At 40.0% G+C, this 8448-nt stretch overlaps 1 non-coding gene across 1 annotated transcript; it reads left to right on the forward strand.

Annotated features, from left to right (window-relative positions):
- Positions 1 to 8118: 8118 nt before the first annotated feature.
- On the forward strand, positions 8119 to 8233 carry LOC136739042 (U5 spliceosomal RNA). Its single transcript, XR_010812768.1, has one exon. It is a non-coding gene; the product is annotated as a U5 spliceosomal RNA (small nuclear RNA).
- The last annotated feature ends 215 nt before the right edge of the window (positions 8234 to 8448 follow it).

The raw sequence follows: 8448 nt of genomic DNA on the forward strand, positions 1-8448 counted from the left end.
AGGGCAGGGTGATTAAGTGGGGACGCGTGTGAAGAGTGCAGGTGGACCCAGGTGAGTTGTGAAAGAAAGAAGAAACAAAAATAATAAGGCACGCGTGCAAACAATCAAAATAATACTAAGTGAATAACAAATTAAACAATAAAGTGAAAGATAATCAACACACAAAATAATGGCAATATAGAACCAAACAAAATACACAAGCCATATTGCATAAAGTGAAGTGAAATATAAATATAATAAGTAATGGTGATTAAGGAGCTAATTAACACCGTCCGTGACATTTACATTGGTTGGGTGTGTGGATACCAGTAATTATTTTTGTTTTATTGAAATACAAAATAATTCTATTTTTCCGAAGTGCTGAACTTTAATACAGTCTAGAAAGATTAATATTTTTTGTCTTGGGCTATATTATTATTACCATAGTTTTTCTATTGTATAAGTATCTTGGAGTAGAGGCATAGGTGGGCATGTGGGCAGAGGAGTAGGAAGGCCGGTCAAGCAAATAAGCTTGGTAAGGTACGCAGCAGCAGCAAGCAGCCCCCACATCCAGCCAGCCAGCCAGTCTGGCTGGCAGTGACTGAGTGGTTGACAGACGGCAAGCAACGGAATGTACGTGCTCTGTGATGTCATAGCAGTCAGCTGAGAGAGGCTCGTGATGTCATCGCTGAGCTGGCTGGCTGGCTGGCTGGCTGGCGGACTGGCTGGCTCTGTGTGTGTGTGTGTTTGTGTGTGTGTCTGTTTTTCTGTTTGTCAGTCTGTCTGTCTGTCTCTCTCTCTCTCTCTCTCCCTCTCAATTCATTTGTATTGTCAAAAGCAATTGGACATACATACATTCATACATATATATATATATATATATATATATATATATATATATATATATATACATACATACATACATGCTAGAAAGTCATTACTATGTTATCTTAAAGGCTAACTAAGCAGAACATATATCATTATCGAACAGAGTTCATAGGTCTATACATGGTATTAGGGAACAGGCACGTAGGTCATTCTGTTTGACATTGTCTCCAAGGTTCTCATTGTAAATAAAAAAGAGAAATCAAACTACCTTATGGCCTCCTGACCTTCTAGCTTGACCTTATCTTTCTTAAGTATACAAGAGAGAAAAACAGTTGTGAGAAAAGAATTTCTAACTTTCCTTCCACACATACATACATACATACATACATACATACATACATACAAACCAGAGGCATGCAAAAAAATATAAAGAGGAAGAAAATGTTGTATAGCACATACAAAAGGGATGGTGATGAAACAAAATACATAGAATATGTTGAGCTGCAAAGAGATCTTAAGAAAGGGATCAGGAAAGCAAAGAGGGAAATAGAAAGAAACATAGCTCTTGGAGCTACAACCAATGCAATGAGCTTTTTTCAAAATTACAACAGCAAGCGGTCAATTAAGGAGGAGGTGAAACAGATAAAGGGCAAAAATGGAGGTATCTTGGAAAACGAACAAGATGTGGGAAATATTCTAAATGAGTATTTCACAGAGGTTTTTACAAAAGAAAAAACAGATGACATGCCACAGGTTGACAATCAATCCAGTCAAACCCTAAGAGAGATCAGGATAAATGAGGAGGAGGTACTAAAGGGACTAGCAGAATTAAAATCAAACAAATCACCTGGGCCAGATGGGATATTTCCAACAGTACTTAAAGAAATGAGGGAAATTATGTATAGGCCGTTAACTCGATTATTTCAAATGACACTTAGAACAGGGGATGTTCCCACTGACTGGAAGACAGCAAATTTCATACCAATCCACAAGAAAGGGGACAAAACTGAGCCAGGAAATTACAGACCAATCAGTCTCACCTGCATCACCTGTAAAATGTTGGAAAAAATGATTAGACAGAAAATAGAGGAGCATCTCAATGAAAACCATATTCTTGGAGATAGTCAACATGGGTTTAGACGAGGCAGATCATGTCTTACTAACTTAATACATTTTTTTGAACATGCAACTGCAGCTGTAGATCACGTGAAAGCATATGATATGATATACTTAGATTTCCAAAAAGCTTTTGATAAGGTTCCACACCAAAGACTGATCCTCAAATTGGAAGCTGTAGGCATTCAGGGTCATGTAAGTAGATGGATTATGAACTGGTTGATGTATAGGAAACAGATTAGAGGAGTCACTTCTAACTGGAGTGAGGTTGTTAGTGGAGTTCCACAGGGATCAGTACTAGGGCCTTTGCTTTTTCTAATCTATATTAATGATCTGGACTCTGGGATACTTAGCAACCTTGTCAAATTTGCAGATGATACTAAAATAGGTGGCTTAGCAGATACAATCTTGGCAGCACATGCTATTCAGAGGAACTTAGATAAATTCAGTTGTGGGCTGACACCTGGCAAATGAAATTCAATGTGGACAAGTGCAAGGTAATACATGCAGTAAAACAAAAATGTCCACTATAATTACACTATGGGAGGTACAGATCTAGATGAAGTAATGCATGAGAAAGACCTAGGAATCTATGTGGATTCACTTTCTCCATCCAAACAATGTGGGGAAGCAATACAAAAGGCATACAGAATGCTAGGGTATATCGTCAAAAGTGTAGAATTTAAGTAATGTTAAGACTGTACAATGCGCTAGACCTCATCTGGAATACTGTGTACAGTTCTGGGCACCACACTTCAAGAAGGATATTGCTGCTTTAGAGACAGTTCAGAGGAGAGCAACCAGACTTATTCCAGGTCTGAAGGGAAAGTCCTACTCGGAGAGACTGAGGGAACTGAACCTTTTCACCCTGGAACAGAGGAGATTACGTGGGGACTTGATCCAAGTCTTCAAAATCATGAAAGGTTCCTCAAACCAGAGGAGCTTTTCCAGATCAGCAGGGACACACGCACCAGGGGACAACAAATGGAAATTGGGCTTCAAGGCATTCAAGATGGAAAGTGGTAGAAGCTGAAAGTTTGGGAACATTTAAAAATAGACTGGATAGGATCCATGGATCACTTAGATATTAATGGACACCAAACGAGCATGATGGGTCGAATGGCCTCCTCTCGTGTGTAAACTTTCTTATGTTCTTATGTTCTTATGAATGTTCCCTAAGCATGTTTCAAATGTTCCCTAATTTATGTTACAAATGTGCCTTAGCACCTCTCTCTCTCTCTCTCTCTCTCTCTCTCTGTCTCAATTCAGTGCATTTGTATTGTCAAAGCAATTGGACATGCATACATACATACATACATATATATGGAAAATAAACAATATGTGTACATCTCTGCATTAATGGTGCCCTAACAGATGTGCAAGTTACATGACAGACAGACAGACAGACACTCACACACACTTTCACACACACACACACACACACACTTTCACAGACAGACAGACAGACAGACACACACACACACACACACACACACACTTGTATACCTGACACGTATAGAAGACTGGATAGGGAGATATAAATAGCAATGGGGAGACTCTTGTACTTGGTGTGGCTCTATCCATATAGTGGGGCCAGCAGCCACTTAGCAGGTGTAGCAATAGAAGCTCAGCCTGGGGAGACTGGATTTAGCATTTCCTCTCCATTTTGATAAGTATCCATAATCATTTCTGCAAAATACTTCTATGATACCTATGTATGTTTTTTACTTGTACTATATTATACTATCAAGTATCAGTGTACACATACAATGTGACCTGTTACATTAATACAGAGGCCACGGAAGGCCAGATCAGTAATAGCCACTGTCCCCTGATATTACACTTTTTTACAATCACTTTGGCACTCATTTCAGAACCTTGATGTCATTTTTCAAAACTCTAGACACAAAACTCACACCCGATGATCAAAATGCACATTTTTCAATTGCTTGGACACAATACACATCAACCTCAGATCATTTGTTCATTGAACTAAAATGATACAACTTAACGTCAAAGTATTACCATTTCAAAATGCAATTCACACATTACATCTGAGATCACTGTCTATTCATTTCATTACAAAGATCTAACTATCAATTGATACAGCTGCTCAAAATGATAAGTGACTGTTGCATTACTCTTAATTCATAGTTTTATGGAAACTGACGAACAGTATTCCATGTTTCGATCATGAAAGTTTCAGGATAATGAGATCCATTGACACCAATAACCGAGGAGCATGAACCAGTTGGACTACATTATCTATGGATGTAATATTTCATCATCATTCATCATCATGTAGCACTTTTCCACACCATGTTTTCAGTGTGGAAGGAAAGTTAGAAATTCTTTCTCTAATACCTGTTTTTCTCTCTTGTATACTTAAGAAAGATAAGGTCAAGCTAGAAGGTCAGGCCAGAAGGTAGTTTGATTTCTGCTTGTTATTTACGATGAGAATCTTGGAGACAATGTCAAACAGTATGATTGAAGTGCCTGCTCCCTAATCCATGTGTTGATCTATGAACTCTGTCCTATAATGATATAAATTCTGCTTAGCTAACTTTTAAGATAACATAGTAATGACTTTCTGATTATAACCAGCTCTTTGATTTTTGTGTATAAAAGCTCTGACTGTTAAAATGAAGGCAGAGCGACTTTGGGATCTTCTTGAGTCACTGTTCCTCTCCACGCTGCGTGTATTAAAGGCATTGCAACTAACGCTCCAACCTGGTTGAAGATGATTGTTCTTCCACATCAGATTTGACATTACTGTATGTATGCAGGCCCTTGTAATTGCTTTTCCAATACTGCCAACTGGTTATTGATGATTGATTTCACATTGTGGTACGAGTATCGAGTGAAATGAGTGCTATCCACCCCAGCAACACAGTGATAACATGGAGCCGGCAAGTCATCCAGGTCACAATAGAGGTCAAGCAGTGGGAGGAGGAAGACGTGGTGGTCAAAGGAATGGAAGGGGACATGCACCCCTTCTGAGAGGTGGTCGTGGGCCTCGTCATAGAGGAGGGCTTAGGCCTCACCAGAGAGGCAGCCATGGGCCTCATTTGAGAGGTGTTGGGGGAACGTGGTAGAGGACAAGGCCACGGACCAGACAGCGGCAGCAACAGCAAATAGTGTCCAGTGAAATCCGAGAAATAGTTGTAGAACATGTTGTAAATCATGGCATGACCATGACTGAGGCAGCTACAATGATTCAATCAAACCTCAGAATCAACTCAGGATCAACTGTGGCCTCAATCATCAGAAATGTCCGTACTGAGAAGCGGCAAGTCTTCAGCATGCACTAAACATTAGGCTACTCTCAATTGTCAAATGACTGTATACTGCATACCAATGTGTAGCACAGAGTATAGTGTGCCTTTTGAAAGAAATGCAGACAGAGTAAAGCAGCTGATGACTGAGTATGTTCAGGTATGTTCAGTTTCAAGATGCCTCTTGTGAAAAATGGTTGTGAGAACCTGAACCTGAACACAGGGCTGATGGAAATTTAGAAGTACAGTAATCAATCCTTTGTTTTGCTTTTTACACTAAGCCAGGTGAGGAACACTGCAGTTGACATTTTACTGTAGTTTTGTTCGTTTTTGTAGCTAATTATTTTTGCATGGATTCAAAGAAACCTATGGTGTGATTTGATTGTATTGCATCAATACATTTCAGATTTTGTTCAATGATTCCACTGTGTCTGTAGTATTCTCTCTACTAGTCCTTTTACAGTGATGTATTTATGTGTAGTACCATAATGAAACATGTATCACATATTTTGTACTACAATATTTAATGATTGTACGAACAACTACACAGTGAAACTATCGGTATCTTCTGTGTTACTATGTTACTATGGTATTTCATGATAAATGAGTTATTTGAACCAACAAGTCTGCAAGTGCTAGGTTTCTTTAAAGATATGAATGCACAATGCAATGTTTTGAACATTGGACAGCATGTGTTACAAGTGATGACCGTTTTGAGTTTTGTGTCTAGAGTTTTGAAAAATGACATCAAGGTTCTGAAATTAGTGACAAAGTGATTGTAAAAAACTGTATATTCATCCTATTTAATGTGCTCTTTTAAAATGTACTTTTCTTTTTTATGTTGCCATTTCTGTTCTACCAATGTTTCAGTTGTTAGCCAAAGATTGACAGAGAACATCTCATACACACAGGCCAGACAGCAAAGATTTCTTTTTGAAATTCAATTACAAATGCTGCATGAACTCATCAATACGATTAGAGCTCCTGAAAGCAATATAACTAACTCACTCTACAGCATCTCATTAGCAGTGAAAAGAAACCAAGAAAGTTGGGACAGTCGACTGTTTACCACTATGTAACATCACCTTTTCTTTTAATAACACTTATTAAGCACTTGGGCACTGAAGACACCACTTGGTTAAGTTTAGCAAGCGGGATTTTCCCCCATTCATCCATTATGCATTTCCTCAGCTGCGCAACTGCACAGGGCCTTCGTTGTCTTAATTTGCAGTTCATAGTGCGCCACACATTCTCAATTCGGAGACAGGTCAGGACTGCAGGCAGGCCATGCTAGCACCCGCACTCTCTGCCTATGCAACCATGCGCTTGAAATCTGGGCAGAATGTGGTTTGGCATTATCCTGCTGAAAAATGCAGGTACGTCCCTGGAAAAGACGATGTCTGGATGGCAGCATATGTTGCTCCAAAATGTGTACATCTCTTTCTGCAAAAATGGTGCCCTCACAGATGTGCGAGTTACATGACAGACACTCATACACACTGTCACACCCATACACACACAAACACACACTTTCACAGACAGACACACGCACACACACTCACTTTCACACAGAGACAGACACACAAACACAGAGACAGACACACACACACTCACTTTCACACAGAGACACACAAACACATACACTTTCACACAGACACACACACACATACATACATACATACATATATAAGGAAAAGAAACAATACATTTAAAAATCACAAAAAGATGTAAATGTAAATGTAGATGTAAAGATGTTAATGATCTCAAGGTAGCTGGGACCATAGTCACCAAGAAAACAATTGGTAACACACTATGCCGTGAAGGACTGAAATCCTGCAGCGCCCGCAAGGTCCCCCTGCTCAAGAAAGCACATGTACAGGCCCGTCTGAAGTTTGCCAATGAACATCTGAATGATTCAGAGGAGAACTGGGTGAAAGTGGTCTCAGATGAGACCAAAATCAAGCTCTTTGCCATAAACTCAACTCGCCGTGTTTGGAGGAGGAGAATTGACCCCAAGAACACCATTCCCACCATCAAACATGGAGGTGGAAACATTATGCTTTGGGGCTGTTTTTCTGCTAAGGGGACAGGACAACTGCACCGCATCAAAGGGACAATGGACGGGGCCATGTACCGTCAAATCATGGGTGAGAACCTCCTTCCCTAAGCCAGGGCATTGAAAATGGGTCAAATACTTATTTCCCTCATTAACATGCAAATCAATTTATAACTTTTTTGAAATGCATTTTTCTGGATTTTCTTGTTGTTATTCTGTCTCTCACTGCTAAAATACACCTACCATTAAAATTATAGACTGATCATTTCTTTGTCAGTGGGCAAACGTACAAAATCAGCAGGGGATCAATTACTTTTTTCCCCCACTGTACATACATATATATGGAAAAGAAACATTACAAGTATAAATCACAATAAGATGTAATAAGGTACAGATAAACAAAGTGTAATAAAATGTGATCTGTTTGAAAATGCAGGGACGTCACTGGAAAAGATGATGTCTGGATGGCAGCATATGTTGCTCCAAAATGTGTACATCTCTTCTGCAAAAATGGTGCCCTCACAGATGTGCGAGTTACATGACAGACAGACAGACAGACACTCACACACACTGTCACACCCACACACACACTTTCACAGAGAGACATATACACACACACACACACACACACACACACACTTTCACACAGAGACAGGCACACACACGTACAGACACACACACTAACTTTCACACAGAGACAGACACACACACACACACACACACACACACATACATACATACATATGGAAAAGAAACAATACTTTTATAAATCACAATAAGATGTAATAAAGTACAGAAAAACTAAATGTAAGAAAATGTGATCTTTAATACACACAAATATGTATGGCTGGTCGGATGCGTCTTGGACTCGGGTTCCTCTTCATTACGTATAACGCTTTTGCCTTTTGCTAAAGCTTTCCGTGGAGGGGATCGTGGGTGAGTTTGTACCATTCTTGGGGGGCTCTGCCTTGTTGGGGCGGAGCTGTGATCCAGGTGAACAGCAGATCGGGCATAGGTGGGCATGTGGGCAGAGGAGTAGGAAGGCCGGTCAAGCAAATAAGCTTGCTAAGGTACGCAGCAGCAGCAAGCAGCCCCCCCATCCAGCCAGCCAGCCAGTCTGGCTGGCAGTGACTGAGTGGTTGACAGACGGCAAGCAACGGAATGTACGTGCTCTGTGATGTCATAGCAGTCAGC

Source organism: Amia ocellicauda, unplaced genomic scaffold (genome assembly GCF_036373705.1).
Source record: "Amia ocellicauda isolate fAmiCal2 unplaced genomic scaffold, fAmiCal2.hap1 HAP1_SCAFFOLD_59, whole genome shotgun sequence".
NCBI classification, from domain to species: domain Eukaryota; kingdom Metazoa; phylum Chordata; class Actinopteri; order Amiiformes; family Amiidae; genus Amia; species Amia ocellicauda.